Here is a 12,056-nt window from a genome sequence, read left to right as displayed (position 1 = left end):
AGGCCTCATTTATATAATAGAACCCTTCACACTGCCGCTTCCCACTAGGTGGTAGGAATCAGATTTGTCCTGGAAAATGGCCATTTAGGAGAGCTGAGCTCAGCAATATCACCCACAGTGATGCTATGACATAAGGAACTCCACTTTTTCCCCCATCATCCACTCAGCAACTTCCAATGGGCCCTTTAAGGAATGCTACTTAGGCTACAGTAGAACTGAAAAAAAAACTAGTCAGGACTTGCATAGCACGCTGCTCCTTATGTTTCACACATTTGCAGAATGGTCCTCTTCTTTGTTGATTTAAATTGATGTAATGCTGATTTCTGGCAGGTGCCAGGGATGTCTAATGAAGAGTTGGAAGTAATATGATTGTGGTTATGCCTCCAGCGCAAGTGCTGAATCCATATGGCCATAAATTGGAACACAATGCCCTGTTTTACACGCAAAAAGACAGGCAAAAAGCATACCAATTTCTATTCCTGTGTGTCCGAATAACTTTTGCAGATGGCCCATCCGGAGTGCCTAAACCACCATAGAAAATAAATTGGGCACCCCTGCTTAGAAGGGCCTTTATTCTGTATCTGACTTGTGTGACATTTGACCTGCGTATTTGATGTTTAACTCTGCATGCTGAAACTGGAAAGTGTTCCCACTCTACAGAACTAACACACGATCGAGCATGACCTTAAAACTGCAATGTATAAAAAAAGCAGTGTAAGCAGTATTCTACACTGCTCCTGTTGATGGACACAGGTCAGTGGCCTGCAATTGGTCTACACATGAGAGTGTTAAATGGGAGAATTCATCTTTTCTTTTCCAGGGGATGCACTGAAAATTTATCTTGTGATACGTCTTAAGTAAGAGAGTAGAATTGAATTTGAAACAGATCCGGAACAACTGGATTGTATTTTGACAAGACTGACTGTATATTTGGATTGCAAATTTGGGAAACAATGAGAGACACAGACAGGGCAGGCTCTATTGCCACACCTGTGCATTCCAAGCACCTGGTAGTTCCACTCCATCTGAAAGTAATTTTTGTGCTCAATAAAGAAGCTTGATGCATTTTGATTTAAAACTATGATCAGATAAAACAACAAACGCACATTTCGCCATCCAGCCACTACTTGATCAACTCATGAAAATCAAACAGTTGGCAATGGGCAGCCTACACTGTCTAGATGGAGTGTGACACTGCAGTAAGGACATGCTGTTCTGGAAACACTTGGGGGAGGTATTAAAAGGTCACTCACCAGTATCTGAGTCTATCCATTGATAACGTTTCTGGTCGCCTGTCCTGTCAAGAGAAGTGGAGTTACATCGAAAATAAGTAACCCCTCCCCCGATTTACTACACAGTGAAAATGTTCTCACTATAACAAGAATAATTGTACTAATCAGGGTGAAGTGGTGAGAAATGGAAAATACTTTGAACAACTTTCCTTTATTATTGATTCACAGGGTGTGGATTTCGCTAAGGAAGCCAGCATTTGCTGCCCAATGCTAGTTGCCCTGAGAAGGGTGAGGCAGGCCTTCTTCTATTTTTTACAACTGAGGGGTTAAGAGTCAACTACAATGGCTGGAGTCACAAAGGCCAGACAGCAGGTTTAACTGGCGAACTTCATGGATACAGGTGCCAGCGGTTTATTTCAACTAACTTTCTTACAAGCAGAAATCAAATTCGCAAAGTGCCATGGTGGGAATTGATCTCAAGCTCTTTAGTTTATTAGTTATCCAGATCTCTGTATTTAATCCAGTAATATGACTGTGTGCACTACTATTTACATGTGGCTGTTGCAGTGTTATTATAAGGGCAGCAACATACTAATAGAACAGGAGAAACGGGAAGAAAACTTGTTACATGCCTCAAAGCAACTGGCTCAACAGGCAAATGACTGAGATAGGGGCACTGATCTGTGAAAATTCAGACATAATGGACACAAAGTGCATGTGTCCCAATTTTCGGCTGCAGGGTTGTAACTCACGAACTGCCTCTGCCCGCTGAAAACAAAGTGGGCAGCATGTACACTTTGTGTAACCCACCTCACTTCACTGGGAGGAAACCGGAGCACCTGGCAGAAACCCATGCAGACACGGGGAGAACGTGCAGACTCCACACATAGAGTGACCCAAGCCGAGAATCGAACCTGAGACCTTGGAGCTGTGAGGCAACTGTGCTAGCCACTGTGCTACCATGCTGCCCCATATGGATTCTATGTTCTATGTAACATATGAACAGCAACATATGTTACATCGAACATAGAATCCCTATGGGGCAGCACAGTGGTTAGCACAGTTCCTTCACCACTCCAGGGTGCTCTGGGTTCCTCCCACAGTCCAAAGATGTGCAGGTTAGGCAGATTGATCATGCTAAATTGCCCTTAGTGTCCAAACGTTTAGGTGGGTTACTGGGTTACAGGGATAGGGTGGAGGTGTTGGCTAAGGTAGGGTGCTCTTTCCAGGGGCCGGTTCGGACTCGATGGGCTGAGTGGCCTCCTTCTGCACTGTAAATTCTATACTATTTGCCTTCTTTACTGCCTGCTTGTCTTCAGCAACTGGTTTCTTCCCACAGTCCAAAGATGTGCACATTAGGCAGATTGACCATGCTAAATTGCCGTTAGTGTCCAAAAAAAGGTTGGTGGGGTACTCGGTTACAGGGATAGGGTGGACGTGTAGGCTTAAGTAGGGTACTCTTTTCAGGGTTGGTGCAGACTCGATGGGCCAAATGGCCTCCTTCTGCACTATAAATTCTTTGATTCTACAGTGCAGAAGGAGGCCATTTGGCTCATCGAGTCTGCACCGACCCTCTGAAAGAGCACCCTACCTGGGGTCAGGCCCCCACCATATCCCTATCCCCATTATCCAGTAACCTCACCTACCCTTTTGGACAGTAAAGGGCAATTTGGCATGGCTGATCCACCTAACCTGCCCATCTTTGGATTGTGAAGGGAAACCAGAGCACCCGGAGGAAACCCACGCAGACACGGGGAGAAAGTGCAAATTACACTTTGACCACCACCTAAGACCGAAATTAAATCCACGTCCCTGCTATCCACTGTGTCACCGTGCTGCCTGATCCTGAAGATCCAGAGTGGAAACCTGGCTCAAAAGACCGCACCTTTTACTTTTTTTAATAAACCGTGGGAAATAGAGTCACAGGACCGCTATTTAGTTTTAACAACAAAGAAAAAAGCATTTATTAAATATGAAAAGATTGGATTATTATTAATCCTCCCCCCTCCCCCGCCAACGTTGCCGGGGGTGGGGTGCTCCGCAAACAATGTTCATATATTTTGGTCCTGACCAAAGCTGGAGGATTACTGGAAGGATGTGTTTAGGGTAATCTCTAAATTGGTGCACGTGAAACTGGACCCGGACTCCCAGGAGTCCATATTCGGGGTGTCGGACCAGTTGGGGTTGGAAACGGGTGCGGAGGCAGATGTTGTAGTGTTCGTCTCGTTTATCGCCCAAAGGCAAATCCTGTTAGGATGGAGATCAACCTCTCCACTCTGTGCCCTGGCATGGCGGTGGGACCTGCTGGAATTCTTAACGCTTGAAAAGGTCAAATTTGAACTCGGGGAGGGATGGAGCGGTTCTACAATTCATGAGCGTTATTCATTATGCACTTTCGAGAATTGGATCACATCGAATATTAGGGGGGTTGGGGGCTGAGAGGGTTGCGGGGAGGGGGATTGTATGTGTTAATGGTGACTATGGGTGATTCCTGATTCCTTTTTGTCATTTGTTTATGTTAACATGCGGGCCAATGTCTGGGGTTTGGTGGGAGGATGGGATTGTTGTTATTGATATGGGGATTGGCATTACATTTGTTACTGATTATTGTTGGGTGTAAATTTGGGAGAAAATGTGAAAAAGGAGAATAAAAAATATTTTAAAAAAAACTATTACTCCCCCTTTATCTTAATAATGACACACAGTTTTTAAGATGAACGGATTACAAAGTGCATTTTAAGCTACAATGTCTCATTAACACACAAAGCCCCTTTTAAGCATATCAGATGACTGTGGGCAAATACACTCTCCACTCTGAACGCCAAATGACTGTTACGGGGTACCTCCTCAGACACCCCCCCCCCCCCCCCCCCCCCCCCCCCCCTCTGATGACCGGCACATGCGAGTTTCCAAATGCTACTCCCAAAAATATGCTTTAAAATCTCCTGTCAGAATTATGCTTCCCCTTAATGATTTGAATTCCGAAACCCAGACACTTTTAAACAAAGCTTTGATTCCACTTTGAACAGCGAATTCAGTCCTGGATTTCACACCAACCCCTTTATAATAAGACCATAAGACATAGGAGTGGAAGTAAGGCCATTCGGCCCATCGAGTCCACTCCGCCATTCAATCATGGCTGATGGACATTTCAACTCCACCTACCAGCATTCTCCCCGTAGCCCTTAATTCCTCGCGACATCAAGAATTTATCTATCTCTGCCTTGAAGCCATTTAGCGTCCCGGCCTCCACTGCACTCCGCGGCAATGAATTCCACAGGCCCACCACTCTCTGGCTGAAGAAATGTCTCCGCATTTCTGTTCTGAATTTACCCCCTCTAATTCTAAGGCTGTGCCCACGGGTCCTCGTCTCCTCGCCTAACGGAAACAGTTTATTTGCGTCCACCCTTTCTAAGCCATGTATTATCTTGTAAGTTTCTATTAGATCTCCCCTTAACCTTCTAAACTCCAATGAATACAATCCCAGGATCCTCAGCCGTTCATCATATGTTAGACCCACCATTCCAGGGATCATCCGTGTGAATCTCCGCTGGACACGCTCCAGTGCCAGTATGTCCTTCCTGAGATGTGGGGCCCAAAACTGGACACAGTACTCCAAATGGGGCCTAACCAGAGCCTTATAAAGGCTCAATAGCACATCGCTGCTTTTATATTCCAACCCTCTTGAGATAAATGACAACATTGCATTCGCTTTCTTAATCACAGATTCAACCTGCATGTTTACCTTTAGGGAATCCTCGACTAGCACTCCCAGATCCCTTTGTACTTTGGCATTATGAATTTTCTCACCGTTTAGAAAGTAGTCTATGCTTGGATTCTTTTTTCCAAAGTGCAAGACCTCACATTTTCTCACGTTGAATTGCATCAGCCATTTCCTGCACCACTCTCCCAAACTGTCTAGATCCTTCTGCAGCCTCCCCACTTCCTCAGCACTACCTGCCTGACCACCTAACTTCGTATCATCGGCAAACTTCGCTAGAATGCCCCCAGTCCCTTCATCCAGATCATTAATATATATGGTGAACAGCTGTGGCCCCAACACTGAACCCTGTGGGACACCGCTGGTCACCGGCTGCCATTCCGAAAAAGAACCTTTTATCCCAACTCTCTGCCTTCTGTCAGACAGCCAATCCTCAACCCATGCCAGTAGCTCACCTCGAACACCATGGGCCCTCACCTTACTCAGCAGCCTCCTGTGTGGCACCTTATCAAAGGCCTTTTGGAAATCCAGATAGACCACATCCACTGGGTTTCCCTGGTCTAACCTACTTGTCACCTCCTCAAAGAATTCTAACAGGTTCGTCAGGCACGACCTCCCCTTACTAAATCCATGTTGACTTGTTCTAATCCGACCCTGCTCTTCCAAGAATTTAGAAATCTCATCCTTAACGATCGATTCTAGAATTTTACCAACAACCGAGGTTAGGCTAATTGGCCTATAATTTTCCATCTTTTGGCTTGATCCTTTCTTGAACAAGGGGGTTACAACAGCGATCTTCCAATCGTCCGGGACTTTCCCTGACTCCAGTGATTTTTGAAAGATCTCAACCAACGCTTCCGCTATTTCTTCAGCCACCTCTCTCAGAACTCTAGGGTGTAGCCCATCGGGGCCAGGAGATTTGTCAATTTTAAGACCTTTTAGCTTTTTTAGCACCATCTCTTTTTAATGGCAACCATACTCAACTCAGCCCCCTGACCCTCTATAATTTTTGGGATATTACTCATGTCTTCCACTGTGAAGACAGACGCAAAGTACTTATTAAGTTCTCCAGCCATTTCCTCGTCTCCCATCACTAGCCTTCCGGAATCAGTTTGAATTGGCCCAATGTCTACTTTGGCCTGTCGTTTGTTTCTTATGTATTGAAAGAAACTTTTACTATCATTTCTTATATTACTGGCTAGCCTGCCTTCATATTTGATCCTCTCCTTCCTTATTTGTCTCTTTGTTAACCTCTGTTTGTTTTTGTAGCCTTCCCAATCTTCTGATTTCCCAGTGCTTTTGGCCACTTTATAGGATCTCTCTTTTTCTTTGATACAGTTCCTGACCTCCTTTGTCAGCCATGGCTGTCTAATCCCTCCCCGGATAATCTTTCTTTTCTTGGGGATGAACCTCTGTACAGTGTCCTCAATTATGCATACAAACTCCTGCCGTTTTTGCTCTGCTGTCTTCCCCACTAGGGTCTGCTTCCAGTCGATTTTCGCCAGTTCCTCTCTCATGCCCTCGTAATTACCTTTATTTAACTGTAACACCATTACATCCGATTTTGCCTTCTCTCTTTCAAACTGCAGACTGAACTCAACTCAACTCAAAATAATGTATTTGTTTTGACTGCTGTGCAAACTGCTCACAATTGCTTTAACTCTAGATTCTCATTAAGCATTGCTACCTCGTGATGCTGATGATGTTCGATCCCGGCCCCGGGTCACTGTCCGTGTGGAGTTTGCACATTCTCCCTGTGTTTGCATGGATCTCATCCCACAACTGAAAGATGTGCAGGCTAGGTAGATTGGCTGCGCTAAATTGTCCCTTAATTGGGGAAAAAAAAGAACTGGGTACTCTAAATTTATTTTTAAAAACTATAGATTACCAGACTGTATTAAAATTCTATCAATCGTTTCAACTACCTCTGAAGTCTGCTGTCCCACTTTAAATCTAGTTACTGCGATTGTCTGTTTAACTCAGAACATTTTGTTTACTCTTCCTTGAATTCTTTTGAGCAATGCTTTGGTCTCTGTTCTCTTAACTGCAGTCAACTTAGACACTATTTCTGTCCCAATTCCCTAGTTCTGTCCCAATTCCCTAGTTATCTGGACTGTAACTTGTGCCTTACGAAGCCTGATTCTTTGCAGCTCCCGTCCTCTGCAGTCTTTACTCTGGCAGATTTGGGAAATGTTCACTCCGTCTCCAATTGTCCACAAATTCAGGTAAAACTAACACTTTTTTTTAATCCTTACAATGTCTTCCAGATGCTAAGCAACCTTCACATGCTTATGCATTTTATTTATTTTTCACACCATTGTCCTCTTTAAGCACAACAGAAACACAGTTGGAACTTAACAAACCCCCACACTAATATCTTTGTGCAGCTTGAATCTAACTAAGGGTTTTACCCTTCCAGGCACAGAAACATAAATTAAACCTACACCTCATTTCTAATGGTTACCAATACAAATATAAATCCCTTAAAACTACCTTTGCCTTTTGAACACATAGCCTTGAGCAACTCTATGCTGTCCTGGATTCACTGCTGGTGTACCACAAGTGGATGAGGGGAATTGCAAATAAACCATGTGCTTCAGGTAGCTTTAAGTTTACAATGGCATTGTAGGGAAATTGGAGCAATGCACTATAATGCCTGCTGGATAATCCCATTTCTGTGTTGAGGAGGAAGACACGCTGGATAGGAAAAGTTTCCTGTTTTAGTGATGCCACCATGGAGACACTCTGTGCAGGCCAGGAAGGCGGACATGTTTCTGCAGCAGGCTGGAAGCTTTCAAGAACTGGCAACTCAAACTCCTCCTTTAGCTCCTCCAAACTCGGGAAGCCCTCCTCAATCAAAAGATCTCCGAATCCCTCAATTCCTGAAGCCCCCATCCAGTCCCACCGGAGCGAACCGATGGTTGTCACATATCGGTGCCCACACCGACGCCCCTTCCTGTCCCATGTCCTGCCTCCATTGTCCCCTCAGGGTTGCCACTACCACCAGACTTGTGGAGTACTGAGCCGGCGAAAATGGCAGAGTGCCATCAACACAGCCTTCAGACTCATACCCTTGCAAGATGCCGCATTCATCTGAAAATACGCCTTTCGGATGAAAACTGGGAAACACTGAAGAACAAACAGCAATCTCGGGAGGACTGTCATTTTCAGTCTGTACCTTCCCCGCCAGAGACAGCGGGAGCACGTCCCGCCTTCGGAAGTCCCCTTTCATCTGCTCTATTAATCTGCCCAAATTTAATTTGTGAAACTGACCCGTCCCATGCCACTTGAATACCCAGGTGCCTAAAGCTCCCTCCCACCACCTTGAACAGCATCTCTTCTCCTTCCCCCTTGCCAGGATCGCAAAAACCTTGCTCTCTCTCCGATACCCATATTCAGTTTATAACCTGAGAACCAGCCAAATTCCTCCAGTATCCCCATAATCCTGCAATCCCCCCCAACGGGCCCATTATATAAAGTAGCAAATCGTCCGCATGAAGCGAGACCCTGTGTTCCACACCCCCTCGCACTATCCCCCGCCAAATGTTCGCAGTGCCATTGCCAAAGGCTCTATGGCCAGGACAAACAGTAGTGGGGAGTGGACATTCCTGTCTCGTCCCTCAACACAGGCCAAAATATTCCGACCACACCCGATTTGTCCTTACATTTGCCACTGGTGCCTGATATAGCAACCTGACCCAATACACAAATACCTGTCCAAACCCAAATCATCCCAGGACCTCCGACAAATATTTCCACTCCACCCGGTCAAAGGCCTTTTCTGCATCCATGGCCACCACCACCTCAACATGCCCTGCAGGCATCATTATTACATTAAGGAGCAGTCTAATGTCGGTCACTAGGTGTAGCCCCTTAACAAACCTCGTCCGGTCCTCCCCTATCACCCCTGGGACGCAGTCCTTGATCAGTGTAGCTGGGACCTTTGCCAACAATTTTGCATCCACATTTAGCAGGGAGATTGGCTGATACAATCCACAGCTGTCCGGATATTTATCTTGTTTCAAGAAAAGGGAAATCGATGCCTGCGATAACGTTGGGGGGAGCACTCCCAACACCTTTGACTTATTGAAAGCCTTTACCAAAAGCGGCCCCAACAACCTGGAAAATGTCTCATAGAATTCCACCGGTTATCTGTCCAGTCCCGGGTCTTTGCCTGGTTGCATCACCCCCAACCCCTCTATTACCTCCCCGAGTGGGGTGCCCATACCGTCCACCAATTCCTCATCTACCCTCGGGAACTCCAGCCCCCCCCAAAAAAATTGTTTCATCCTCTTCGCCCTGGCTGGGGTTCTGACTTAAACAACTTACTGTAAAACTCCCGAAACCCATCATTCACCCATGCCGGATCCAGAACCACCTTCACCCCTGTGTCCCTCACTTTCCCTATCTCTTTCGCCGCCTCCTATTTCCTCAACTGATACACCAGCATCCTAATAGCCTTGCCCAACTCATCTCTTCCTCAAGCTAATCTGGTCCCCCACCTTCAAATGTGTCTCCTGCAGCATGGCCACTCGCCTTCAGTTGCCTCAAGTGTGCGGTCACGCGGGCCCTTTTGACTGGCCTATTCACTTACCGAACGTTCCATGTGACCAGCCTGGTCGGGGCACCCCGCCCCCCCCCCTCCCCTGCCAATCAGCCATCACCTCTCCTAGGCCAATCTTCGCCCATGTCCCATACCTCCCCTGGCCCGCCCACGGTGTGGTGAATCACAGTAGTGTAATTCACACTGTATTACACATGTTGTACTATGTCTCTGTAAGCTCGGCACACGAGCAGTGCGCTGCTCTGTCACTAGGGGGAGATGCACTGGGAGTGTACAGGAGTTTGTACTGGGCTCCACCCACGGCTCCTCCCCCTAACTGGAAGTATAAAGGTTGATGCTGAGAGACTGCCTGCCAGTTCATCTGGAGTTCATCTTGCCACAGGCAGGCTCTGTTGTAAGACGATTAAAACCACTGTTCACTTCTAACCACGTGTCGCGTGAATTGATGGTCTCATCAATGGGCAACTATCGTCATCCACCCTCCTTCTCCTCCACTTTGGTAGTCTCCTCCCCATCAGCAATACTGACCCCCCCCCCCACCAACTCCCACTCCGAACCCCCCCCCCCAACTGATCTTCAGCTCACCCCCACTGCGCTTCCGTGAACTAGCCTGCCCAGCTAGCCTGGCAGCCCCTGCCCAAGGTGCCTCGTATCCTACCCCCATTGGTTCCCCGTCCCCCCACTTTAACATTAGTGCAATCAATCAAGACAAACGCACGAAGTAAGAACAAACAAACAATCCCTTCCAAGGCCCGAACACAGAGACCCACCCCATAACCCTTAATAAAGAACAGTAAACAAGCCTGAAGCCAAAGAAAAACAGAAAAAAGAAAAACGAACACCAGAAACAAGGTTTTTCACAATACAGTACATTATTTCCAATTCTCCTCCATCAAAGTTCAATGTCCTCCTTCTCCTGCCAGTCCATGCTCTTTCATTAAGTTCACTGCCTCCTCTGCCGAGCCGAAGTATAACACCCGGCCCCCATAGGTCACCCATAAGCGAGCCAGGTACAGAAGTCCAAACTTTACACCCTTCTTGTACAGGGCCGACTTGACCTTATTAAAGCTCGCCCTCCTCTTTGCCAGCTTTGCCCCTAGGTCCTGGTACACACTGATCTCGCCACCTTCCCAGGTGCAACGCCTCATCTGCCTGGTCCACCTCATGATATGCTCCTTATCAAGGAACTGCACCACCATCGCCCTCGGCAGCCTGCCCCCCTGGGGCTTGCGCATCAGTGCCCTGTGGGCTCGACCCACCTCTAAATCGCCAGTTGAATGCACCTTCCCCCAGCAGGTTCTCCATCATTTTCCCAACGTATGCACCAACACCTGTTCCTTCGCTCCCCTCCTGCAGACCCACAATCCGAATGTTCTGCCTGCGAGATCGGTTCTCCAGGTCCTCCATTTTCTCCAACAGTCGCTTCTGCTGATTCCCATCAGTCCCATCTCTGTTGCCATCAAGGTGGACTGTTCTTTGTGCTCCCCTGCCATCTCCTCCAACCTCTGGATTGCCTGTCCCTGGGTTGCCAGTCTAGTCTCAATGCGGTCAACCACCATCTTGATCGAGTCCACCGCCCAGGCCAGGTCCTCCAGACTTTCCTTCCGCTGTTGGGTGAATTTCTCATTCAAGAAGTTCACCAACTGCTCCATCGACCACTGAGCCGGCAGGGTAAGCCCTGCCCTCCGCCATCACCGCGTGTGTTGCTAGCATCTCACCCGTCTCAATCAACTGGTTTGCTCTTTTTCGGGCACTTCTGGTCCGTTGCTCCATAAACTAAGTGGCCGATCTCTTCTGCTCTCACTTCTACAACTTTTTCCTCCAAAATTCCTGCTGCAAACCGGAGTGAAGGGCATGAAAAGACCACCACAAGCGGGAGCTACCACACATGCGACCACTCACTCCATGGTCTCCAACGGAAGTTCCGTCAGACGCATTCTTAAATAAGTATTTATTAGAGCTAGAGACCCTCTGGTACCTCGCTAAACTGACTGTTCTTCCTAAGCAAGCTTCACCGACCGTTGGTAGGTTAACCTCGGCGACTGTCTCTCTCCCTTTTTTAAAGTCTAGAAATAGAAAAGTTACAGCACCGAAGGAGGCCATTTGGCCGATCTTGTCCATGCTAGCCCGAGGACAACCAGGTGCCCTTTCTATTCCCACCTTCCTGCACCCTATCCATAGCCCTGTAGCTTATCATGGGAAATCCACCTAACCCACACATCTTTGGAGTGTGGGAGGAAACCGGAGCATCGGAGGAAACCCACGCAGATACTGGGAGAACATACAAACTCCACACAGACAATGACCCAAGGCTGGAATTGAACCTGGAGCTGTGAGGCAGTAGTTCTAACCACTGTGCCACCCCATCTGCACTAGGATTTCAGGTTTTCAACATATATAATAAATGACTTGGATTGGAGAATTGGATATCCAAATTTACAGATGACCCTACATTATGGGGCAGAGCCAGTTGTACTGATGGGAACAGAAAGTTAAAAATGGACATAGATTAATTGAGCAGGCAAAACAATGAGTTGAA

Source organism: Scyliorhinus canicula, chromosome 2 (genome assembly GCF_902713615.1).
Source record: "Scyliorhinus canicula chromosome 2, sScyCan1.1, whole genome shotgun sequence".
NCBI lineage: Eukaryota > Metazoa > Chordata > Chondrichthyes > Carcharhiniformes > Scyliorhinidae > Scyliorhinus > Scyliorhinus canicula.
Note: the sequence above shows the minus strand (reverse complement) of the source record.